Source organism: Capra hircus, chromosome 28 (assembly GCF_001704415.2).
Source record: "Capra hircus breed San Clemente chromosome 28, ASM170441v1, whole genome shotgun sequence".
In the NCBI taxonomy this organism is placed as follows: Eukaryota; Metazoa; Chordata; class Mammalia; order Artiodactyla; family Bovidae; genus Capra; species Capra hircus.
In genome coordinates, this window is record NC_030835.1 from 27,718,099 (window position 1) to 27,745,448 (window position 27,350).

General features: G+C 41.9%; 1 long non-coding RNA gene across 8 annotated transcripts in view; it reads left to right on the forward strand.

The window, feature by feature from the left end:
- LOC102169358 overlaps nucleotides 1-25,458 on the forward strand; it is a 66,127-nt gene extending 40,669 nt beyond the window's left edge. The window contains exons 2-6 of one of the 8 annotated variants that reach the window (XR_001917444.1): nucleotides 13,440-13,545; nucleotides 20,700-20,748; nucleotides 21,653-21,709; nucleotides 21,993-22,150; nucleotides 22,330-23,021. This is a non-coding gene — a long non-coding RNA (uncharacterized LOC102169358). The other 7 variants (XR_001917443.1, XR_001917445.1, XR_311173.3 and 4 more) reach the window with 7 other exon arrangements.

Here is a 27,350-nt window from a genome sequence, read left to right on the forward strand (position 1 = left end):
ATGCTTTAGGGTAACCAAGTGTAGATGAGTGGAGAAGGAAATGGCAACCCACTCCAGTACTCTTGCCTGGAGAATTCCGTGGACAGAGGAGCCTGGTGGGCTGCTGTCCATGGGGTCGCACAGAGTCGGACATGACTGAAGCAACTTAGCATGTATGCATACATTGGAGAAGGAAATGGCAATACACTCCAGTGTTCTTGCCTGGAGAATCCCAGGGACAGAGGAGCCTGGTGGGCTGCTGTCTATGGGGTCGCACAGAGTTGGACACAACTGATGCGACTTAGCAGCAGCAGCAACAGCAGTGTAGATGAGAAAGTTTCTCTTTATAAAAGTATTTCTATGAATAAAATAAAGAAGCAATGATAGCATCAGAAAAGTACCATTTAAAAACTCTCTAGTAAGAAGACATATCTAGATAATCATCAATGGCTGCTGAGATTAGTTGAGAAAGAGATAGCCTTACATTATATCTGGAGGCACATACTACCACCTGTGAAGTTTTCCTGCCAAATTTTAAACCTGAATCCAGTTTAGTTTCTAGATCTGCCAACTTATAAGCAATACAAGGGATAGAGATACACATTACATGACACAATGGGAAAGCATTTAGCAGACTATGGAAAACACTACAGGCCAAATAACTTGGCTACTTCAATAAATAAATAGCAAGGAGTGGAGAAAAGAGGGGGACCAATTGGACCTGTTTGTCCAGGACTTTCCTTGTTTTAGTACTGAAAGCCCAGCATCCTGGGAACTTCCTCAGTCCTTGGCAAATTAGATGGTTGCTCACCCTCTGCAGCAGAGGAAGGGGTGGAAGTGGGCTAGGGAGGAGGACCCCATAGATTAAAAGAGGCTTATGAAGCAGACATACGGACTTCATTTGGCTCTTCCTTAAATAAAAATTGTGGAGGGAAAGACAAGATGAATATTTGATGATATTAAGGAATTATTTTGATTTCTTTTTAGGTATGGTTATGATATGATCCGGAGAAGGCAATGGCAACCCACTCCAGTACTCTTGCCTGGAAAATCCCATGGAAGGAGGAGCCTGGTAGGCTGCAGTCCATGGGGTCGCTAAGAGTCTGACACGACTGAGAGACTTCACTTTCACTTTTTACTTTCGTGCATTGGAGAAGGAAATGGCAACCCACTCGAGTGTTCTTGCCTGGAGAACCCCAGGGATGGGGGAGCCTGCTGGGCTGCCGTCTATGGGGTCATGCAGAGTCGGACACAACTGAAGCGACTTAGCAGCAGCAACAGCAGCGTGATATGATCTTTTTTTTTTTTAAAGAGTTGTCTTTTGGAGATACATGCTGAAATATTTATATATAAAATGACATGATGTTTAGGATTTCTTTCTACATAATATTGTGGTTCAAAACAAAGGTTTAGATGGATTTAGGCCACCTGAGTTGACAGTGGTTATAGCTGGGTGATGAGACTATGGGGATTTTTCATGCTATTTTCTCTTGTTTTGTAAATGTTTGAAATTTTCTATGACATGTCAACATGCAAACCAAAAAATCAAAATTTCCCTCTCATGGCTTCCCTTCACACTCAGAAGACAGATCACACACTCTTGCACGGCCCTCAGGAGTTCTGAGTGGTCTGCCTCCTACACCTAGGCCCCTGCCCCACACTGGCCTTCCAGACTTCCTCACTGTCTCCTCTGCCTCTGGTGTTTGTTTTCTCTGAGGCTCCTCCCCAGACTTCACCTGCTATAGCCATTTGCTCAATTCCTGCATCTGCTGCTGCTAAGTCGCTTCAGTCGTGTCCGGCTCTGCGCGACCCCATAGATGGCAGCCCACCAAGCTCTGCCGTCCCTGAGATTCTCCAGGCAAGAACGCTGGAGTGGGTTGCCATTTTCTTCTCCAATGCATGAAACTAAAAAGTGAAAGTGAAGTCCCTCAATAGTGTTCAACTCTTCGCGACCCCATGGACTACGGCCTACAAGGCTCCTCCGTCCATGTGATTTTCCAGGCAAGAGTACTGGAGTAGGGTGCCATTGCCTTCTCTGGCTCAATTCCTATTCCTTCCCTAATTGTATTAATCATGCCTTTTATCTCAGTTCAGTTCAGTTGCTCAGTCATGGTTTGCCATTCGCTTCTCCAGTGGACCACATTTTGTCAGAACTCTCCACCTGTCTGTCTTGGGTGGCTGTGTAGAGCATGGCTCATAGTTTCATTGAGTTAGACAAGGCTGTGGTCCATGTGATTAGATTGGTTAGCTTTCTGTGATTGTGGTTTTCAGTCTGTCTGCCTCTGATGGAGAAGGATAAGAGGCTTATGGAAGCTTCCTGATGGGAGAGGTTGACTGAGGGGGAAACTGGGTCTTGTTCTGATGGGCGGGGCCATGCTCAGTAAGTCTTTAATCCAATATTCTGTTGATGGGTGGAGCTGTGTTCCCTGCTATTTAGTTCAGTTCAGTTTAGTCGCTCAGTCATATCCGAATCTTTGTGACCCCATAAATTGCAGCACGCCAGGCCTCCCTGTCCATCACCAATTCCCTGAGTTTACTCAAACTCACGTCCAGTGAGTTGGTGATGCCATCCAGCCATCTCATCCTCTGTCGTTCCCTTCTCCTCCTGCCCCCAATCCCTCCCAGCATCAGAGTCTTTTCCAATGAGTCAGCTCTTCACATGAGGTGGCCAAAGTACTGGAGTTTCAGCTTTAGCATCATTCCTTCCAAAGAAATCCTAGGGCTGATCTCCTTCAGAATAGATTGGTTGGATCTCCTTGCAGTCCAAGGAACTCTCAAGAGTCTTCTCCAGCACCACAGTTAAAAGCATCAATTCTTCGGCGCTCAGCCTTCTTCACAGTCCAACTCTCACATCCATACATGACTACTGGAAAAACCATAGCCTTGACTAGATGGACCTTAGTTGGCAAAGTAATGTCTCTGCTTTTGAATATGCTGTCTAGGTTGGTCATAACTTTTCTTCCAAGGAGTAAGCGTCTTTTAATTTCATGGCTGCAGTCACCATCTGCAGTGATTTTGGAGCCCCCAAAAATAAAGTCAGCCACTGTTTCCACTGTTTCCCCATCTATTTCCCATGAAGTGATGGGATCGGATGCCATGATCTCCGTTTTCTGAACGTTGAGCTTTAAGCCAACTTTTTCACTCTCCTCTTTCACTTTAATCAAGAGGCTTTTTAGTTCCTCTTCACTTTCTGCCATAAAGGTGGTGTCATCTGCATATCTGAGGTTATTGATATTTCTCCCGGCAATCCTGATTCCAGCTTGTGCTTCTTCCAGTCCAGCATTTCTCATGATGTACTCTGTATAGAAGTTAAATAAGCAGGGTGACAATATACAGCCTTGACGTACTCCTTTTCCTATTTGGAACCAGTCTGTTGTTCCATGTCCAGTTCTAACTGTTGCTTCCTGACCTGCATACAGATTTCTCAAGAGGCAGGTCAGGTGGTCTGGTATTCCCATCTCTTTCAGAATTTTCCACAGTTTCTTGTGATCCACACAGTCAAAGGCTTTGGCATAGTCAATAAAGCAGAAATAGATGTTTTTCTGGAACTCTTTTGCTTTTTCCATGATCCAGCAGATGTTGGCAATTTGATCTCTGGTTCCTCTGGCTTTTCTAAAACCAGCTTGAACATCAGGAAGTTTCCCTGCTATTTACCTGGGGCCAACTATGGAATTCCAGTTGAGCTATTTCAAATTGTAAAAGATGATGCTGTGAAAGTGCTGAACTCAATATGCCAGCAAATTTGGTAAACTCAGCAGTGGCCACAGGACTGGAAAAGGTCAGTTTTCATTCCAATCCCAAAGAAAGGCAATGCCAAAGAATGCTCAAACTATTGTACAATTGCACTCATCTCACACACTACTAAAGTAATGCTCAAAATTCTCCAAGCTAGGTTTCAACAATACATGAACCGTGAACTTCCAGATGTTCAAGCTCATTTTAGAAAAGGTGGAGGAACCAGAGATCAAATTGCCAACATCCGCTGGATCATCAAAAAGGCAAGAGAGTTCCAGAAAAACATCTATTTCTACTTTATTGATTATGCCAAAGCCTTTGATTGTGTGGATCACCACAAACTGGAAAATTCTGAAAGAGATGGGAATACCAGACCACCTGACCTGCCTCTTGAGAAATCTGTATGCAGGTCAGGAAGCAACAGTTAGAACTAGACATGGAACAACAGACTGGTTCCAAATAGGAAAAGGAGTACATCAAGGCTGTATATTGTCACCCTGTTTATTTAACTTATATGTAGAGTATATCAGGAGAAACGCTGGACTGGAAGAAGCACAAGCTGGAATCAAGATTGCCGGGAGAAATATCAATAACCTCAGATATGCCGATAACACCACCCTTATGGCAGAATGTGAAGGACTAAAGAGCCTCTTGATGAAAGTGAAAGAGAAGAGTGAAAAAGGTGGCTTAAAACTCAACATTCAGAAAACTAAGATCATGGCATCTGGTCTCATCTCATCATGGCACATAGATGGGGAAACAGTGGAAACAGTGTCAGACTTTATTTTTGGGGGCTCCAAAATCACTGCAGATGGTGATTGCAGCCATGAAATTAAAAGATGCTTGCTCCTTGGAAGGAAAGTTTCGACCAACCTAGGCAGCATATTACTTTGCCAACAAAGGTCTGTCTAGTCAAAGCTGTGGTTTTCACAGTAGTCGTGTATGGATGTGAGAGTTGTATTATAAAGAAAGCTGAGTGCCAAAGAACTGATGCTTTTGAACTGTGGTGTTGGAGAAGACTCTTGCCCTTGGACTGCAAGGAGATCCATCTAGTCCATCCTAAAGGAGATCACTCCCGACTGATGTTGAAGCTGAAACTCATACTTTGGCTACTTGATGCAAAAAACTGACTCATTGGAAAAGACCCTGATGCTGGGAAAGATTGAAGGTGGGAGGAGAAGGGGATGACAGAGGATGAGATGGTTTGATGGCATCTCCTACTCAATGGACATGAGTTTGAGGTAGCTCTGGGAGTTGGTCATGACAGGGAGGCCTGGTGTGCTGCAGTCCATCGGGCTGCAGAGTCAGACATGACTGAGCGACTGAACTGAAGCGAAACTATGGTGGAGGTAATGAGGGTAATGGTGACCTCTTTCAAAAGATCCCATGCATGTACTGCTGCACTCAGTGCCCCCAACCCTGCAGCAGGTCACCACCAACCCACGCCTCCACTGCAGACTCCTGGACACTCACAGGGTCACTGCTCCTTCCTCCTGGGTCCTGGTACACAAGGTTCTGTTTGTTTCCCTCCAAGAGTCTATTTCCCAGTCCTATGTAAGTTCTGGCAGCTCTATGGTGGGGTTAGCTAATATTATAAGTCAACTTTAATAATTTAAAAAATCCATTTAACACATAAAAAACCAAAAAATTGTATTTCCACTCTAAGTATAAGAGAACTAGTTACATGGCTAGTAAGTACTGAAACTGGGATTCAGAACCTAAAAACTTAAATGTTTGCTATCTCCCTAAGGTCTTAATCTCTGGATCAAGTCCCATCAATCAGAGATCATCCCTTCTCTCTCCTGACATTTGGAAAAAGAAAAACTTCCATGGTAATCATTAAGGGGGAAGTGCTCCTAAGCTCCCTGCAGAGCACTCTCTCCTGTACCTCCATTTATTCAAGCAGCAAATGGGGCTTATTCTGACTTACTCACTTCACAAATAGTTACTGCGTGAATACTATGCAGCAGTTACCAGGGCTATGGGGATCAAGGGATTAACAGAATAGCCTGGGTTCCTACTCTCAAGTACAGGCAGAAAGTGAAAGTGAAGTCGCTCAGTCGTGTCCGACTCTTTGTGACCCCATGGACTGTAGCCTACCAGGCTCTTCCATCCATGGAATTTTCCAGGCAAGGGTATTGGAGTGGGGTGCCATTTCTTTCTCCAGGGGATCTTCCCGACCCAGCGATTGAACCCAGGTCTCCTGCATTGCAGGCAGACGCTTTACTGTCTGAGCCACCAGGGAAGTTCCAGGGAGAAATAAACAATAAATAAATAAACATGTGGTAATGCTTTAGTGCAGGATTAATGAATTCCTGAAGTGAAGTTATGGATTATACTGCATATAAAGATATTATAAACTACTGGCCATATTTTCCTTGTGCTGTACATTACATCCTTATATCTTACTCATTTTTTTATTGGCGTGTAATTGCTTTACAAGTTTATGTTAGTTTCTGCTGTACAACAGAGTGAATTGGCTACATGTGTACATATATCCCCTCCCTCTGGGGCCTCCCTCCCACCCCCATCCCACCCCTCTAAGTCATCACAGAGCACCAAGCTGAGCACCCTTTGCTATACAGCATCATCTCACTAGCTATCCATTTCACACATGGCAGTGTATACATGTCAAAGCTACTCTCCCTTTCCCCCTCCTCTGTTAAAGTGGAAATATTATTGCGAATGAATGAGTTAATACCGGTTAATACCAGCGTTCTTAACGTAGTTCCCAGCACGTGGTAGATGCTTAATGGATGATGGTTTTTATTACTAGGAATGGTATCTGCTACCCTGTTTGTTTTCTTGGGTTGTTAAAAAATTGTCGGAAAGGCAAGCCTAGCATACCTTTATTGGTCAAAACACAACCGGAATATGGTATCCTAAATCTAAGGCATCCCAGGTGGTGTAGAGATAAAGAACCCACCTGCCAATGCAGGAGATGCAGGTTTGACCCCTGGGTGGGGAAGATCCCCTGGAGAAGGAAATGGCAACCCTCTCCAGTTCTTGCCTGGAGAATCCCATGGACTGAGGAGCCCGGCGGGCTACAGTCCACAGGGTCGCAAGGTTGGACATGACTGATCACACGTATGTACCCAGATATTCTAATTTATTTATTAATATGATCCAGGGCAGGGCCTTCTAGACGGCAGGAAGTCTAGAAACCACGTCATGTAAGAGATGGTTGGGACACATTGGGAGAGCTTACCCCCCAAAATAAGACCTGTAGGAGTACTATAGATGACTTAGTAGATAATGTATGATCAAGTATAAAAAATAGTAGATATATTTGGGGAAGTCCTGAAAGGGGAGGCCAGGGCTCATAACTTACCTGGGCAGATGCTTAGAATCTGCCCTGACACAGAGGGGCTGTCTCCAGCAGATTACATCTCCCTGAAGCAGCATCATGTCTGTCTGAACATGTACTGCACCTCTTGGGTCCAACGTTCCGTTCAGTTCAGTTCAGTTGCTCAGTCGTGTCCGACTCTCTGCGACCCCAAGGACAGCAGCACACCCGGCCTCCCTGTCCATCACCAACTCCCGGAGTTTACCCAAACTCATGTCCATTGAGTCGGTGATGCCATCCAACCAACTCATCCTCTGTGGTCCCCTTCTCCTCCCACCTTCAGTCTTTCGCAGCATCAGGGTCTTTTCAAATGAGTCAGCTCTTCACGTCAGGTTATAACAGCATTGAATGAGCATTTGTCTCATAAAGCAGAGGAGCAGACCTGGACAACCACTTGATGATTCCAAGGTCTTTTGCAACCCGAGCTTAAGTTTCTGTGCTTCTCCCTCAATCCAGCCAGCGTTAGAGCATATTCAACTCTCTTTTGTTGTTTAGTCGCTAAGTCTTGTCCGACTCTTCTGCGACCCCACAGACTGTAGCCCACCAGGGTCCTCTGTCCATGGGATTCCCCGGGCAAGAATACTGGAGTGGGTTGCCATTTCCTTTTTGACCCAGGGATTGAACTCACATCTTTTGTGTTTCCTGTATTCACAGGTGGATTCTTCACTGCTGAGCCACCAGAGCACTCAGTTAATTACCTGTTTAAGCTCATTAAATTTTTTTCACTGAAAGAATTCAGTAAATATGGGCTACTCTAAGATAAACATCACTAACCGTGTTCTCCTATGCAGTGTCTTAAAACTACAAACACAGGAAACCTCTGAGATTGACTAATGATATTTGGGATTCATGAGACATTGTCTCACATAAGTAGCTGTCAAGGAACAAATGGAAATATAAGGCTGTCAAAACTGCAAGGGGTTTATACCGTCATTAGTTTAACTTCATATGATACTTGGATCCCTTCTGTACATCGCCGCCAAATGGATGTTCAGCCTGTGCTTGACCATCTTTAGTGATGAGAAATGCATCTCCTTTGAAAAGACGTATAACCCTGAATTTGAGAGCATGGATTTTAGGGAAATTGAGACCCTAGATTCAAATGCCAGTACCACTTCTTACGAGCTAGCTCTGTGCCTTTTGGAAGTTATTTGGGTCTTCACTTTCTCATTTGCAAAGTGGGAAAATAATGCTGCCTATTTCATAGAGTGAGTGTGAAATATAAAATGGTTGTGCCATTGCTTGGCACTTGGCAAACATCCAAAAATGGCAGTTCTTTTGTTTATTGAGGCAGAACTATTTACTAGATTGACTATTAGAAAAAAATTTCCTTCTATAGTTGAAGTTTTCTTCTTTATTTTGGAAGATCAAATAGATGTCGAATCTAATGCCATCTTTAACTGACTGATAGTGGCTTTCTGGAGACCAATGCTCATAATATTGTAAGGCTTTCTCTAGTAGGAAAGAAAGACAAAATGACTTAGTGATGTCAGGTTTGATGCAAGAATTGGGAAATGAGGGAGGCAGAAATTTTGTGAGTGAAAACATCTGGGTAGCTCATTGGATAGTTCCATTTTCCTCCTCGGGATCCTTCAAAATGTTTCTGTTCTCTCGTGTTCCGCTAATTCTTCTCATCTCATGAGCCCAGCACCCAAAACTTATATTTTTCCTATTCTTTTGCTGACTGACTGTGCTCACATCGATGATGCCTCTCTCATTCAGAGAGCAGTGCTGAGAAGCTGTCAAAAAGCCCTTGCTTTTTAAACAATTCATCAAATGCAACAACGACTTATTGAAAGCGCAATATGAGTTAGGAAAGGCTGGTCTCAACATTTGATGTAACAGAGTGACAATTAAACTTCGACTAAGGAAACACAAAGCTCTAAAGCGAGGCTCAAGCGCTGAAAACACAGAAACCGTCAGGTCTTTTGGTGTGGGGACAACAGTGTGACTTGCCTTAATGGTCCCTGAAGGCTTCATTATATGATATCAGAGAACAATAATTGGCACACACAAGGTTGCCTCACTTACTAGGAAAACAATACATTATAATCACTGTACTCTGTTCAAGGAAGCAGGGAGGTCTACAGTGCTCTTTATGAAGGTTATCAACAATTAATTAAAATAAGGAAATACTATTGCTAAAAAGATTCTGACAATTTTGTTATGTGAAACACCCCATTCATTGAACAGTATTACTGCATAACTAGAAAGGCTTTGTAACCTCAATCACATTTAGGTGGCATATTTAAAAGCAGAGACTATTCAGTGCTGTAGAGAGATTATAAATTAAATAGATAAGAAATAAATATGAGGGGGGGATGAAGAGTTCATTAGATGAGAGAGTAGATATTGATTTTATTTTCTTTCTACAAGCATGTACCAAGTGCTTTTTGTAAGCCAGACACTGTCCTGGGCCCCAGCAATGCTAAAGGAATGAGATGCGGTCACTTGCTCAGAGAGTTCTCAGTCCAGCAGGAGAAACTAACATGTTAACAACAACTATAGCACAACTGAAGGAAAATAATCCTGCCTGGCAAAAGATGAAGGGTATGGCAGGCAAAGCTGAGGAGACGTAATACTTGAATAGCATATTGAAGAATAATAGGAATTTGCTGTTTTCCAGATATGCAAAGGGAGAAGTGTCTGAAGAAGTCATAATATTTTCTGTTGTTTAGCAACCCCTATGCTATATTATCATGGAATAGAGAGCCCCAAATGAGTTTTGCTGGGAAAAAATGATTTGGGGGAATTCTTATAGGAAGGAAGGAAATATTAGAAGTAAGTCTGAACTCAAAGGAGAGAGAAAACCTAAAATGTTTAGATACAAGGAAAGGCTGGAGAGGAAGTTGAATTTACATGGTGGAGCAAAGTATGTGCTTAGACCAAGTCAGGAGAACCACATTTTAGTGGGGCTGCAGCCCTGACCTCTATGATCTGATTTGGGTATGAGCTTTACAATATGTTTCAAGTCACAGCCACCTAGTTACTTCTTCAGGCTTTTAGTAAGGGGCTGAACCAGCTTGTGATCGAGTTTCCTTCTAGATCTAATATGTCCCCATGCCCTGCAAGACTAGGGAGCTAGGAAAGACAGCACCTGGAACATAGTAGGTGCTCCCTAAATTCAAAGGCATGAACTACAGCCTTTCTTTGAAGAACTGGAGGGAACGTGTGCCATCTTGTAAAAAGAATTCAAAGGTCGTTAGACGAACGTCTGATTTTGCAAGTGGCTGGTGTTCTGTAAGTGGACTGGGGTTGGAACTCAAACAGAGGTGACTGGCAATGAGATGATGACACTAACGATACAGTAAACGGGAAATACCTGAGGACCTATTGCCCTAGGAATGGCAAGAAAGAGGAGATCAAATATTGGTAGGAATGTCAACATTTGGGAATGCTGTTGTGGGACTTAAGTGGCTTAACCTGCGGTATCATGTTTAATTCTCTATATTGAGACTGTAAGCCTGATCCATGTCCTTGGGGAGTTGGGCTAGATTGACCTCATATGTGATGATCAAGTGTTCTGCAAATAGTCAAGGAGGATGAAGAGCCACATATCCACCTTGTCCTGAAGAAAACTCATGAGACTCAGTGGGGAGGCCGGGGCAGGCTATTACCCACCTAATGGAGAACATTAAACTTAATGCCAGCCACTAGCCCTTCTAATCCTTCTGATTATATTTTATATTCTCCTTAACAATTTCCACAACACCTTGGTAAAAACCTTATTTGACTGGTCCATGGGGATCAGTGTGTCATGGCGAGAGTCCTAGGAAACCAGTAACAATCTACAGATCTGCAGTTTTGCAACAACACTCGGCATACCACTGTCTGAAGCTTCTGCAGTTTTCAGAGGCAATGGTCTTGTCACGGATGGGTTCCCAGAGATCTGAGCAGAAAGAAGTCAGGGTGCAGAAGGCACCTCCGTGTGAGGAAACGGGTGCCTTGAGGAACTTCTCATCTTACTATTATCACAGAGGCTTTGAGGGCATACCAGTTAAGTAAGGGTGCAAATACCAAGGTGAGTAGCAATTATCCCTGAGCATGGCACTTTCCCATAGGTACCTATAACAAGTTGGTGAAGAAGGAATTTGATTCACATCAAGCTCTTTGATAAGTGATATTGTCTCAACAGGTTATTATATTAAAAAAAACAAAAAAGTTAAAAGTACTCATATTGTCACTGCTTTCTATTAACGAATAGTATGAGTAAAAATGATGTTTGTATTCTACCTACCAAAAATAACCACGTAATATTTTGCTGTAAATCTTTTATGAGTTCCGTCTCTCTGTCTCTCTATTTTGTGTCTATATGTGGGATCATTCTGTATATATTAGTCTGAAACTATGGATATTGTGGATATGTCTATATATTGATAGATAAAAATGTATAATATTTTAGAATAGCTGCATAACATTCTACAGTGTATATCATAATTTCAATCAGTGCTCTACGAGTGGACATTTGTTTATTTTTTTAAATTTTTTTGTAAACATGCTGCAACAAAAATCCATTTGTATGCTATTTATGCTTTCAATTCTGTAGGCTGAGTCCTAAAAAAGGAACTAGAAGGTCAAAGGCTATCGACATTAAAAATTTTACTTTTCAAAAGAAGTTGGGTCATTTAACATTCCCAATATCAGTATTTGAGAGTACTTATTTTTGTTACCTCTGGTATCACTTGAAATGGTGCCACTCAAATTTTTACATTTTTGCCAAATTGACAGCTGAAAACTAGTAACTCATTAGTGATATAGTTTGTAATTCCCTGACAGCTAGAAGGTTGAACATTTTCTGTGTTTACTGTATATTTGTATTTTCATTTCTTCTAATTGCCCATTCATATATTTTGCTCATGTTTGTGTTGAGTTATTTTATTTTGAATTAATTTTTAGGAACTCATTATATGTTCCATATTAACCCTTTATTGACTTTTACTTCTGAAGACAAGTGACCTTCAAATAAATGTTTAAGAAACAAAACTTTTTATTCAAAGAAACTCTCATGCTAAAGTTCAATACATGCCATGAATGTGGTATTTAAATACTATTGCCCACTAAAAATACATCAGAATTCTTTGGAAAATTGGCTAATTCCAGATCTGGGACACAAAAGGTACAAGAAGCACCTAGTTTCTTGACATACTAGAGAAAATTTATCAAAGACTACAAATGTTCAGGAGCCAGTCTGAGTCAGCTCCTGCTGGAAAAAGATGTGAAAATGTTAGAATAAAAAGGACATTAACTGCAATGAATTAAAACACATCAAATGGTTTGAATTTTAAACCATGGGGTTTAAACTATACTTTAGAAACCTTTGGTGCAAAAAAACAACTAGTTGTAAAAACTTAGTTTATTTATCAGTAAAGAAATCTGTCATTCATCCCACCTTTCCTATACCTCAGGGTAATCACAAAGATGATAAGTCTTCAGCTGACAAAGTTATTAAAGATTAAATATTACCAGTTGTACAAGGGATCAAGTGCAATGACTTCTGATGAATTCTCTTGCTGCTGCTGCTGCTGCTGCTGCTGCTAAGTCGCTTCAGTTGTGTCCGACTCTGTGCAGCCCCATAGACGGCAGCCCACCAGGCTCCTCTGTCCCTGGGGTTCTCCAGGCAAGAACACTGGAGTGGGTTGCCATTTCCTTCTCCAATGCATGAAAGTGGAAAGTGAAAAGTGAAAGTGAAGTCGCCCAGTCTTCTTAGCGACCCCATGGACTGCAGCCTACCAGGCTCCTCTGTCCATGGGATTTTCCAGGCAAGAGTACCGGAGTGGGGTGCCATTGCCTTCTCCGGATGAATTCTGTTAGTGGTTCATAAGTCTGAACCTCTAATGAAATAAGGATCTAGGCAATGACCATACATGGCTATTAATATCACAAAGAGCTCAATATTAACCAGATATTAAATGCCTCCTGATAAACCTCTGCAATATTCTTGCCAAGAAAATCAGAACTAATTGAGCAAATCTCTCACTATAGTGACCATATTACAGGAAATACAGGGGCCAGAGATGTAACATGTATAATGATATCATGGGGATGATATCCGCAAAACTCAGACTGTAGAATAAAAGACATGGTTACTGCAGCAAATTTCAAGACCAAAAGGAGAGGAAGACAGGGGGTCGGGGAGAGGAAATGATCTTTAGAGCAAATGAGACTAGAGAGACCTATCAACTAATTTCAATATATGGATCTTATTTTGATCTTGATTTGAATGCATACACTTAAAAACATGAGACAGTTGGCCGAATGCCAACACTGACTGTAAATTTAATGATATTACAAAATTAACATTAGCTTTTCAGGTAGGATCACGGTTTGTTATTTTTTAAAAAGACTATATCTTAGAGATACCCATTGACGATATTTACAGATGAAATGATATGCTGCCTGGGATTTGCTTCAAAATTATCTGGGTGATGAGGGTGCTGGTGAAGATGAAAGAAAGCTGCCCGTGTGTTAACAACTGTTGAAACAAGGTGAGAGGTATTTGGAGGTTCATTGTACTACTCTCTCTACTTTCACATATGCTTTAAAACGTCTATAGTGATAGCTGGTTGTCTTGTTAAAACAGAGTTGGGATGTGCAAGGCTCTGCTGGCTCAGCCCTCATGGCCACATGCACGGAAATACATGGAAACTCTCTGGTGTGCCACCAGGGCAAAGCTTCTTGAGAGCATGGAGTTTTCATCCCTGAAGAATCCTGAGTGGTTAGAACAGTGCTTGGCACACAGTAGGGTCTCAGCATTTCGTGGCATGGATGAACACTTGTCACGTGGCGGTAACAGATGTTAGGTTAGTGTCACCAGAATATCTGGGGGCCCAGGTTACACCACAGAGGACTGGACACAAGCCTCCAAGATTTTGTCCATCTTGGCCTTCTGGAGACTATGGGTGCAAACGAATCCACAAGCTCATGGCTTAGTTACAAAACCAGAATGTCAGAAATCTCTCTCACATCACAAGCTAAAGACCTTGACAGCCTCGTGGGCCATATGGAAGGGCTGGCCTAACTCACCAGGTCTACAGAGGTCCCCAAACCAGAGACTTCCACATTAGCAACCACCTAGAGGTGTGTTAAAAAGGAGCGCAATTGTGCCATTTGCAGAGATGTGGATGGACCTAGAGATGGTCCTACAGAGTGACGTCAGAAAGAGAAAAACAAGTATCATACATTAATGCATATATGTGGAATCTGGAGAAATGGCACAGCTGAACCCATCCACAAAGCAGAAATACAGACACAGATGTAGAGAACAAATGTGTGGACACCGACGTGGGTAAGAGCACGGGATGAACTGGGAGACTGGGACTGACATATACACTACTGTGTAGGAAACAGGTAACTAATGAAGACCCACTGTACAGCTCAGCAAATTGTTCTCAGTGCTGTGCGGTGACCTCATGGGAAGAAAATCCAAAAAGAGTGGATATACAATTTTAAAGGAAAACTGGAGAAGGAAATGGCAACCCACTCCAGTGTTCTTGCCTGGAGAATCCCAGGGACGGGGGAGCCTGGTGGGCTGCCGTCTGTGGGTCGCACAGAGTTGGACACGACTGAAGCGGCTTAGTAGTAGTAGTAGTAGAGCTGATCCACTCTGCCCTACAGTAGAAACTAACACAACATTGTAAAGCAACTATATTCCTGTCAAACTCTTTTTTAAATAAACTACAGGCTCCTGGGCCCCACCTTCAGAAATTCAGGTTCCCATCTGCCGGCACAGGACCCAGGCAAGCGATTATACAACAAAACCCCACAGGTGACTGTGAGGGCTGTAAGCACTGTTACCCAGATGATCTCAGCCCCATCCCGCCCGTAGCCTTCAGAGCTGTGGTCCTATAGCAGCACTCCTATAGGGTCTCCCTCTTGGCAGGAGGCTGAGTGGCCTTGTCTTCTAGGGTGCTGAGAAGTCTACTATGGACACACGGGCGGAGTTCCAGGTTCATCACCCTCCTCCAGAATTCCAGGTTCATCAGCCTCCTCCAGAGTTCCAGGTTCATCACCCTCCTCCTCCTGGCTCCACAGCTCAACTCAGCTCAGTACTTGTTTTCTGAAGTTGAAACATTTTGCTGTTTTGGGCAGTCACTCCTCCTCAGTAGGCAACCCTCTTGCCCTAGAGTTGAATTGTCCTGCTTCTTTGTTTCTAACTAGGTAATTTACTAGTTTCTGGAGGTGGGGCTTCCTGCCCGTTGCAGTTACTCTCTGGGCTAGTGCTTACAATTGATATTCTCCCAGGAAGTTACCTGGGAGATGAGCTACCTCCTTAGCTTAGAAGTCTGGTTGATTCTTCCCAGGCCTTGACCAACTTCTGCTTTCCTATTCCATAACCTTATTGATTAATCAAAACTATTGCTTACAGCTGCTGCTTAATGGATGATGGCTCTGGAGTTTTTCTGAATACAATTATTTATTGCTTTATTGATGTGCTACTTATTACTCTGTTAAGTACCATAGGGTGTTTAATTATGTGAAAGGGAAGTGCAAAGGCAGTTGCTGAAAGCTGGAGTTAAAGAGGCCCAGTACCTGAGTTCCTGACAATATGTCATAAAACAGCTTTAAAACACATGCACACACAACAGACAAACCTTGTTCCAAAGTTTAACGAGCTTGGAAACAGAATGGGCTTAGGGAGCTGCCTTGCCACTTTGCCATCTGTTATTAGCCATAGCACAAGCAATGAAATCTTGATATTTTAAATGAAAAGACTTTTTTTGCAGGGGGTGATGCTTTCATGCCTTTTCTATTTCTTGCTGTTGATTGAAGAGCCTGTGCTAAAGGGCACAGCTAGAATAGCTGATGGGACTGAAAAATGACTTCTGTTAGAATGGGGTGGGGGCCTAAAATGCCCACAGGTTCCATGGACTGGAACCTCCTTTTTGGTAGGTAGTCAACTCTTGCCATTCCTGAAGGCAGTCATATTGCTCCAGGAGAAACTTTAAAAAGAAATGCAAGGGGTGAACTGTTGAAGCACTTATTAAATTTTGCATCTGTCCTGCCCCTGACCGTGGGGACGAATTCCCTGGCATGGTGTCAACAAGTTTAATGCCTCAGAGACCTTGGTGAAGGTGTGCCATGTTTGAGTAAGCTCCTTACTGCTAAGTCCAAGTCCTGACCTGACAAAGAGAAAATTCCATTATTTTAATTCTTTAGATTGGAACTTTTCAAGTTAAGCTCTGAGGCATCCTAGGATTCTTTGTTTCAAAGATGGGCAGTCTCACTCATCATGTGCTAAGCTGAGGCAGCAAGCTCTTTGGGCAAAACATTTAGGCTGGGGACCTGGTGGACAGCCTTGCTGACCCCAGCACCTCTTCCCTCCTCTTGCAAGGCAAAGTCTTCCTCACTCTGCCCTAGGAATCTCACCTGTCGTGGGAAGACTCCACAGTTTTGATTTAGGGAGGAGGAACTACCTTTCTTCTTCTAGTCCCCTGTAAAATCAGGAATATATAATAAATTAATATCTCAGGAAATGATGGCATCACAGAGACAAGCCTGTATGTATGCTTAAGCACTCAGTTGTGTCCGATCCTTTGTGATTTCATGGACTCTAGCCCGCCAGGCTCCTCTGTCCATGGGATTTCCCAGGCAAGAATACTGGAGCAGATCGCCATTTTCTACTCCAGGAGATTTTCCCAATCCAGGGAGTGAACCCACAAATATGGATGTATAATAAATAATTTGTATGCTGCTGCTGCTGCTGCTAAGTCGCTTCAGTCGTGTCCAACTCCGTGCAACCCCATAGACGGCAGCCAACCAGGCTCCCCCATCCCTGGGATTCTCCAGGCAAGAACACTGGAGTGGGTTGCCATTTCCTTCTCCAATGCATGGAAGTGAAAAGTGAAAGTGAAGTCGCTCAGTCGTGTCCGACTCTTAGCGACCCCATGGACTGCAGCCTACCAGGCTCCTCCTTCCATGGGATTCTCCAGGCAAGAGTACTGGAGTGGGCTGCCATCGCCTTCTCCCGTATGTATGATGGGTTACACTGTATTACAAAGAGCTCCCAGCCTGGAGTAAGAAGGTGTTGCAATTATACTTCTGCCACTTTTGAGTTTCATGACTGTGGAACAGCCACTTAATTTCTCTGAAACTTGCTTTCTTATTAACAAAATGGACAAAATGGTGGCCGTACACAAGCCTGTGGCGGGTGTTAGTTAAGACAATAGATGTTAAAAGTCCAGCCTTGTCCCTGATACGTGGTGACTGAGCAAATATTACTGTTCACTTTTTCCAGATAATATATGTAACGTTTGTCCTTTTAAATAAGAAAAAAATAGAGACCCCCTTTTTGACTTTTAATGTAGTCCTTCTTAGAATTTTTGTTCCATGTTGAATATTATAGAGGCTGTATACTCATTAAGTAAGGTTAAGTAAAAGTTCAGGATTATAACATTGTACATAAAACATAATGTTTTTTGAAAGTATATTTTTACAAACATATATTTACTAAAAGTTTAAAAAATATTTGTGAAATTGGGATCAAATATTGTATGCAGTTGTAAATCCTACTTTTTTATACAGTTTTATCATGACAGGCTCATTTAGCAAAGATTTGTTTTGTTTTGGAACTTTAAACTCTGTTCCCAAGAATTCCCGGGAACTAAGTTTGCTCAAGTACATTTTTTTTTAAAGTTGTTTACAATACTTAAAAGCCCAGATTTGTCCTATGTAATAGAAAATGTCTGAAAGAAAATGGGTACTTTTCCATCACTAGGATTCAAACCTGCAGAGATAGCATAGCACCAGGGATGACTGTTTCATTCCTAGCATCAGGCAGTCAGGATTTGAATCACAGCTTTTCTACTTGCTAGCTCTAACTTGACCTTGGAAAAGCTCTTCAACCTCTCTGAGCTCCAGTTTCACATTTGTAAAAGGGGAAGCTAATGGCACATAACCCAGAAGGATGCTGAGGAACGGTGGATGTAACCTAGGTCAGGCACTGCCTGGCACAGAGTAAGTGCTCAGTAAATGAACAGTACGCTAGCAAGTATTATTCGATTCTTAGATTCTCTTCAGGTGAGCTCACTGAGATGCAAGGGAGGGAAGTAATCACAAAGAGGACTAGCTACTTAAATTCATTCTTGTTGCCTTGGCTGAATTCTTCTGGAAGGCTTAGCAATACCATAAAATAAGAGCATTTGGAGAGTGGTGGTTGTGACTTCCTCTTCTCTTGCTGAATATGCTCTGTTCAGTGACTCTCAATGCTCTGTTGCAAAACTTTTTTCCCTCAAGACGCTAAACATTAAAAAAATACATAGTATTAATTAGATTTTCTTTATTTTGTCTCTATTATAGCTATATGTTGATGGTATCAAAATATCATAATTTACAGAAAATCAGTGTTATAGAGTGGTTTAAAACCTTCTCTTTGGCTTCAGGCAGACCTGGGCTACAGTTCTGCATAACATGGGCAAGTATGTAAGCCTCAGCTTTATCAACTGTGAAACAGGGATAATAAAAGGCCACTCCTTTTTGTATCTGCTACCATGATTAGCACATACTCAATGCTCAGACAGGCTGATGGAATCATCCCCAGGCTGTTTTAGGCATTATCTCGTGGTGTATTGTACATGAGAGTCCCCTTGCCTGCCCTTGCCAGACAGGTCCACTCTGATGCCTGGCTACATGACTTCACTGGTTCAATGGTTCCAGTATAAATTCTACTCTTCATTCATCTAGAATCTTAATAAACACTCCATCCTAAATGTGAGCCACAAGATCCATGTGGGCAAGTGCCTGCTGGTCACTCTCATGCCCACCCTGACTGCCTGGCTGAGCACTGATGACTCAAACCGAATTTCCTCTCTGTGTAGCCCCAATAGGTCTCTACACAATCTACAACCTAATCCAAACACAAATCAGATTTGGGGGCATTTGGAGAAACGGAGAGGCACTCCCCTACACTGGAAGGATGATTTATGATTTCAAAGTCCTTTCCTGCTCAGAAGTGAGACGACATACATAAAAGGACGTGCGAACTATTGAGCGCTCAATGATATCCTCTTAGGATCTCACTCTTGGGGGAATGAACAGCAAAAAATTTTTGTCTCCACTTCCAAGATGGGGAAGTCCTGTAGCAGAGAGGCTAAGTGGCTGGCTTGAAGTTACTGGGTTAGCCAAAACCTTTGTTCAGGTTTTTTTCCATAAGATGTTAAGGAAAAACCCAAACAAAATTTTTGGCTAACCCAGTATATGACTAGTTGGTGGCACAAGTGGGATTTGAAGTCAGAGAGCTGACTCTTGAATCATTATATTAGCATTGAGTACTTACCATGTGTCAATTACTGTACCCAGTCTTTTATCACTTACTTCTCCAGTTTTATACCATGTGATACTATGAAACAGGCGATTTATATATGGAGCCACAGAGACTAAGGGAAGTAATTTGCTCGTTTTTACAACTAGAAAGTGATGGAAGTGATATTTAAACTTTGGTCTGTCTGATAGCAAGCCTGAGCCCATATTATATAGCTTCTAAAGAAAAGTGTTAACTTTTCAATATTAAATATTGCATAAACCATATATATACAGCTTTAAAACAGTTAACTGATGTCTTATTCTGTCCTTTCTTCATTTAACAAACATTGACTCAGCCCCTATGATGCTTTAGCTACTATACTAGACACAACAAAGAACTGCAGGTAAACGTCTCAGAGGTCATTGCTGATATTTAGACACTTCTGTTAGAATACTTCCCATAGTCCCTCGTTCTGATGCCACTTGAGCGTTGCAGCCTGGCTTCCAATTCCCAGCTCCTGCATTTTGCGGCTTGAGAGCTTCCTTTGGCTCCCCCAAACCTGCTTTGTCTGTCTATGTGGTCAGCTGCTGGTACCCCGGAATCAATGCCTCTCAGGAACAACTTCATCCAAAGACTGATGGCAGCTGGTATATAAACACTCCAGCTCCATCTCTCAGGTGGGATAATTCTGAGGTGTGTGTTATACACTGACTTCCAGAGTTTTCCATGGAATTAAGCTCCAGGTGCTGACTTGTAGTAGCTGGCTTGGGTTGGCCAAAAAGCTGGTTAGGTTTTCCCATAACATCAAATGGAAGAACCCAAACAAATTTTTTGGCCAACTCAATACATCTCCCATCAGTTGCCCTTCCCATCCTGCCTTGTTTTCCTCCTCCCTATCTGGTGTTTCTTTTGCCTCCCAAAATGTCTTGGGGTCTACTTTTGAGGCAACCCCAAGTGAGACTGGGTTCCTAAGGGTTCTTATATCCTATCATGACTGGATGTTTGGATTCTCATGAAGGCGGGTAGTTAGATTTAAACTGCCTTAGGAGTTAATTCTTGGGCTAGTAGTGGTTTATCAGTGGGCTCCAACCAGTTTGGTACCAGGGACCAGTTTCATGGAAGACAATTTTCCCATGGACCAGGGGCAGTGGGGATGGTTTGGGGGAGATTCAAGCACAACACATTTATTGTGCACTTTATTTCTATTATTACATCAAGTCCAGCTCAGATCATCAGGCATTAGATCCTGGAGACTGGGAACCCCTGGTCTAATTCATTCTTACCATGACTTATGTGGGGTTGTTGAGAGCTATCACCTACAGGATCCTAGACTCTTAGTGGATATCAAAAAAAGGTAATGTACCAAACTTTCTCCTGAGAGGAAATGTTCTTATCTTGCAGGAATTTACTTTGTGAGGCCCCCTGGAGCAAAGGATACTTAGGGAACAAGGTACTTGAATATGGTATTATTTTCGTTTTCTTGAATCTTACTGTTTCAAAGGATATGCTTATTGCTCTTGTTGTGAATGGAATACATCCTGAACTCATGAAGGGTTTGGGTGGGCTTTACCGGACAAGTCTGAACAGGAAACCTGGGAGCCATCCTTAATTTCCTTAGAGAGCATTTTCATTTTGTTGTCCAACAAAAGTTTATTGAACCTTTATGGGGCTGACCCCCAGGATAAGCAATGTGGAATACTCACAAACACACAAAATGGATAAAATGCACAGTTCCATCTAAAAATTCTTAGGTCTGGGGCAGCAGTGGATATACCTCCACCACCCTCCCACCCTCACCCTTTCAGAGCTCATTTGGATGGTAATACATTGTGTCCTGGAGAACAATCGGACAATCAGAATGACTTGGTAAATTTGCCTGATTTTAAAAATATAATCTCAGGGAGGGGAAATAGTCTGTCTACGAGACAAATGGTTACCAATCTTAAAATAGCTCTTACTTTATTTTTACCCAGCCAACAAACATTCTCTTTTAGAGTCTTAACCTAATTTCCCAGAGTTGCCTGGCCTATCTTTCTCCTCTAATTTTAATGTTCTACTCAAGTCTTTAAGGTCTCAGTTGGTTAATGTTTAATGCGTTCCACAACCAGTGTTTGATGTTTATACTTTATTGGGCTAACCAAATTTGTAGAGCAAATTAAAAGTGTGCAGGTCTTTGGCAAGCCACATTGAGATATGTGTTGCTCAGAAACCATCTCCTTGTTCTATACTGCATGCCCCAAATAGTTTCAATTAACTGTTCTCTGTTCTTGGCAATATATGCAGTTTTCTGCATTGCTTTTGGGGAGCAATTAACTTCCTAGATTTATAAACATCATACCCTCATACCCTTTCAGAAAGCAAGTCACAGCAGAGAGTACCGCTTCTATGTGAAGTGAGAGTGTCAGCAACAGGTAACCTATTAAGCCAGATTGACCAAGGATCATAAAAAGTGCACTTGAGAGGGAGTGGGGGAAGCTGGGAGGGGAAGATGGGGCAGGGCGGGGGAGGAGGGAGTAAGAATTGAAGAGCTGGTATTTTTGTTCAAGCAGAAACACACAGATAATTTGAAGAAATCATACAAATGTAATCACACACAGATTAGGTAGAGCCATTACTACAATCACCTGAAGAAATATATTATTTCTCTTACTCATGGGTTTAATTTCAGTCTCTTATTTTGAACTAACTGAGCAGCATCGTGTCATACAATGGACAGGGTGGGGGAAACTGAAGCTTGGAATCTCCAGCCTGCTGGCTCCGGTCTCCTGTTGCAATGCTGCCCTTAACCTCGCTGGGCATCAACTACACCAGAAGAGCACTGGCTATGATCTCTGGAGTGTCTCCCACTTCAGGTATTTTTGGGATGTGATCCCATCTTTACTCTCATTTTTAGTCATAAAATACCTGGGGAATGGGACGTGGGGCTTACACTAATCCTTTATTTTTAAGTTGTTGTTGTTGTTGTTGTTTTTGATGTGGACCATTTTTTAGACTCTTTATTGAATTTGTTACAATATTGCTTTGGTTTTAGATTTTGGCTTTTTGGTCACCAGGCATGTCCCCGACCAGGGATTGAACCTGCACTCCTGGCATTGGAAAGTGAAGTCTTAAGCTCGGGACCACCAGGGAAGCCTCTACACCAATCTTCTTAAAGGACACAAGTTTCACAAGTAATTGCCCCAAAGATGACAACTTAACTTTAATTTTTTTCAAAGAGTGCCTTGATTGTGGCCAGCTATTAGCAATCTTTCTCTCCATGTTTTTAAGGCAATATTCTCTTTCAGCTTTGCTGAGGGACCCCAGTTTGACACAGTGTGAGATGTTAAGAAGGTTCTGGTAAGTGATCAGCAGATGAAAACAAGGAATCCCCAAACTGCAGGGTCATTGATGGACCGGGGGCGGGGCGGGGGGTGCGGTGGGGGGAGGCCTCAGATTTCCCTGGGGTCAGATTTCCTCTGTCTCCTCAAGGCTGCGGAGAGTCAGGCCAGGTCCGTAGCGATAGCTGCTTTCCTGGCACATCAGCAGTGGCTGAACACTAATGTGTTTAACAGTTGGACTTATTTTTAATCTACTGTATTAGGAGCACAAATTTAATCAAGAACAAAATGTTACCAATGTTGTTTTTTTTGTTCCCGCTTATGCATATATCCTTAACACTGTTTTGTATTCTCTTGTGATAGAAAGCTCTCCATCTGATATCTGACTTATTTCATAACATTAGTTTTTTTTTTTAAGTGCAAGTATATGTGGAGAAAAAAAAAGAGAAACAAGGAGCTGAATTTTCACTCAATGCAGCCCCCCTCGCTTAAAGAAATAACTGCAGTACAGATTTTAACAATTAACATTCCTGCAGTGGATGTCGTTATGGATGGAGCTAATAAATGTTTTCAAATACTCTTCTGCTCAAATACACCGTTCAGCTTATTTTCTGTCATTTGATGGCATGGGTGGGTTGAGACATTCCTCTAAGCTTTTTTTTTTTTTTTCTTCCAAGTCTAAGAAAGAGATCTTATCTTCCTACCCAGCCTCACTCACCCCCTTCCTCTGCCCTTCCCTCTCAGCGCCTACTTCACTGAAACCTGACTTGCAGGTCAGCGGGCTGGTAACAGATTAATTTTACTCTGTGAGGAACACCAAGCATTTTGGCCGGGAAACATGAGAACCCTGTTATAATATTACCGTTTTTCTAAATTAAATATTAGGAAAAATTAAACCAAATTGTGGCACAAAGTGCAATGGAAAATATTTCTCTTCCAAACACTACTCTGTGATAAATGCCTGTGTAAGTGAAAGCACAATAAATGTGCACTGCATTAAAAACCTAGATTATTCAGGTTTTAAGACTTATAGCTAAAAGTGGTTTAATGTTTCATGCCTAATAATAGATTACTCCTATCACATTTCTAACCTTTATTTCTCCTAGCTTTGAAGTCCAGCCATATAAAGGTTGTTTGTAGAACCACACGAAAGTTAAAGCAAATATTACTTAGAATGATTCATACGGGCAAGAATTTGCAATGAAGGCAGAGGTGTTTTTTTTTTTTTTTTGGTGTGTATGTGTGTCTGAATCAAAGGAAATGAAATGTTTGTAATATTTTTTGGTTGATAAATTTATTAAAACATTTTAGAGGCTTGTAGTAGAGACACAGCTGACATAAACAAACTGACTGGAAACAGATTATATTCTGCTCTGTGGGGGAGGTGGAATTTAAAGGGGGAAAAATTCCCTGGATTTCAAAAATTGCCACCAGGTCACAGCAATACTTAATTAACTGAATACATTAACGGAAAGCTATAACGTAGATGCTAAAAAAAAGTGAGTGAGGGGGAGCAGTCAAATTCATTTAATCCTCTGTTTTTTGCTTACAGATTAGCCTTTCAGAATGAGCAACCTGAATTTTTTTTTTTAAAGGATACATTTACCTTCCAGAGCTTTTCATAGCAAAACATTTTGCATGGTTGCAAAAGAAATTAATTTGTTGCCAGTTGCTCCATACTGGCAGGAATTCTGAATAAAGAATGTAAGCAATCTATCTTTGTTTGCAAGATATAATTAATCTGGCAGTTAAAATTCTTTGGAAACATTCTGATGACTTATGTGGAAAAGTAGCGCAGCATTTTCAAAGAAAACTCAGAACTGTATGCAGGGGAAGATAAAAGATATATGAAGTGTTTGTTCTAAGCAATACTATTCATTTAAAGATCATAATGTAACCCCACCCTAGCAATTATTGTGAAAAACAAGACAAATCTCTGTCTATAGCTTTCTGACACAGTCTTGATTTGAGAAACAAAATAAGCACATTACTGTTATAGTCTAATAGACTGCAAGCTGTTTTATTAGAGTCAGCTGAATCCTGTTTTGCATAAAAAAGAACTCTGTTTGCTATCAAGAACACATTTACATTAATATGACTTTGACAAAGTAAAATAAAATCGCATTAAGATGATGTAAGTAGATAAGACAATGAAATCTCTGTGAGAGAGTTTTGGCATACACTAATTACAGTCAAGTCCCTGCAGGAAAAGAACATATTTTTACACCAACTATCCATGTGTTTGAAAATGTAGAGAGCCCAAAATGCAATCCTTAGTTTAGGTATTTCCTGAATACATTGTGCTTCTGAGGTAGATTTTTTTTTTTTAAAGGAGCCTGCCTGATAAATAATACTTTCAGTTACTATAACACAAGCAAGTTTCTTTCTGAATACCAGCCTGTAATCATCCTGATTATTTTAAGGGACTTTCCAATATAGGACAGCTGAAAACAAGGTTTTAGATTACATGGTAATTTAGGAATGCATGAAAAGCTAAGCAGTTACCATAATAGGGTCCTGGATAAACTTCATGGTTTTTAGAGCAAAACATAACAACATATGTTTTGTGATTTGTTTCAATGATTCTTCTATATTTTTTTCTGTTCAGGTTCTATCAAAATATTTGGAGACCTCCTCTGTGTACAGCGTTTTTATAACCTTATTTTGAAAACTTTGATGTCTCTCTTTTTAGTTCGGTCATTAAAAGAAAGGCAATGATGGATGATGATAATGCTGTGGATTTTATGACTAATCAGTTCTTGGCAGCGGCCATATTTCTTCCGTAGTGAAACTTTAATATTCCTTTGGCCTTGCATAGGCTTAAAAAAAATTCTTTTTTGGAACTGTGCTACATCAGCTACTTATTAAGTGTTACCAAACAGTTATTGCACAAAAGTTAGCACTCTGATTTAAAACCTGACAAAATGAAGCAATCAGGAAAGAGTATTTCTCCTCCTTCCTGGCTCCTCACAAATTTGGGTGCCTTGCAGTTGCGTTTTCCTCCGTTTTAAAGGCAAGCCTGTGGAGAACAACTACACAGATGGTAGAAAATTCGAGAAGGAAAAATGTCTCCCAAGGTTGAGATGGGCTACAGTCTGCATTTCCTCTCCTCAGATTGTCTTTGTGACTATGCAATGTTTATGAGGAGCCTGATTTTCTGCCTGGAATCTTTGATGTATTGTTCTTGAAGTTGCAACAACAAACACCAGGTGTCTCCACTTAGCTGAGCTAAAGGTTCTGAAAAGGAAGGTGGCTTTGCCAGGAAAAGTTGAAGCAGCCTACCCCGTTCCCCGTTCCCTGGTCCTCTCTGCTGCTGCCTGGACGAGCCCAGGAGGGCGGGCATGGGTCGGGGAGGGGAGTTCATTTTTTCACGGGTATGCAGGTAGAGCTTGTTGACGCAGGTCACATCTGGAAGGGAGCCGGAATTTGAAGTCATGAAGACTGGTGCCCCTGGAAACACTAGTGCGCTGGGCAGGGAGTCTAGTGAACCAGGTGCCAGTGACCCAGATGACGTTCTTGGTCTACTTTGATAGGGACTTGCCGTTTTGAAAGGCAAGAGACCAGCAATGGGTGGATGGGAGCCTTCTTCTTGTGGGAGAGAGACACCATGGGGACCTTTCCTTTGGGTACAACTAGTGTGAAAACCGCTGGTGACTCAGAAGGTAAAGAATTTGCCTGCAATGCAAGGAGACCCAGGTTTGATCCCTGGGTCAGGAATATCCCTTGGAGAAGAGAATGGCTACCCACTCTAGTATTCTTGCCTGGAAAATCCCATGGACAGAGTAGCCTGGGGGGCTATAGCCCATAGGGTCGCAAAGTGTCAGGCGGGACTGACCACACTTTCACTTTCAGACTGAAGACCCAGTGGCTGAGGTGTTAGCTTCTTTACTAACACATCTTTATTTCCAAGTTGTGATTTCTGTTAAAATGTATTCATTTCTTCAACAAATAGTTGTTTCATCTCTAGTGTGTGCCAGGTACTAAGCAGTGAAAAACTAGACAAAACCTGCTCTTTCATACCATGTGAATAAAAATATGACCCTTCCATTTGATGCCAAGGGTAACAATTGAGGCCAGTGTTTCTCAAAATGTGTTTCATGACATTCCAAATATGGTATTGTGCTGAGACAAGATTTCATATTTCATTACATCCTAGAACTACTGGGTAAGGAGGCATCTAGATGCAGGCCTTCTTAGTAGCCTTTATATACTAATTTGCATTATCTCTTTCCAAGAAATGTCCTCTTTCTCAAATGCATTTGATTAAGGAATCTTTTTTTTTTTTTTCCAGCCTACAAATTACCCTAGATACAAGTGAATATTTTGAGGAACATACTTTGGGGGAAATTGTGAGTGGACACTCTGAATCTTTGTCTTTCCTGAGGTAGATAGGAGGTTAGATTGGATTGTGGAAGGAGGGACAAAACCTAGAATGTGAAGGCCGCCTGTCTAAGGAGAGGTCTGCCCTGGAGAATGTGACCGTGGAAGAAGCAGTGATGTCATAACAGAGAAAAGTCTGTTCCCCATCTGGTTCTGAGTAGCCTTTGAATGACATGGGAAGATGGGAAAGCCAAGACGTGGGTTCTGGTCTCAGTTCTGCCTCTAAGCATCTGTGTAATCTTGAGTACTTTGCCTACCCTTTTTGATCTTAATTTCTTATTCCTAATAATCAGCACTGAATCTGTGTTGTCCTTTAAACACCAAAACAGCTTTATGAGGTAGGCTATGTTATTGC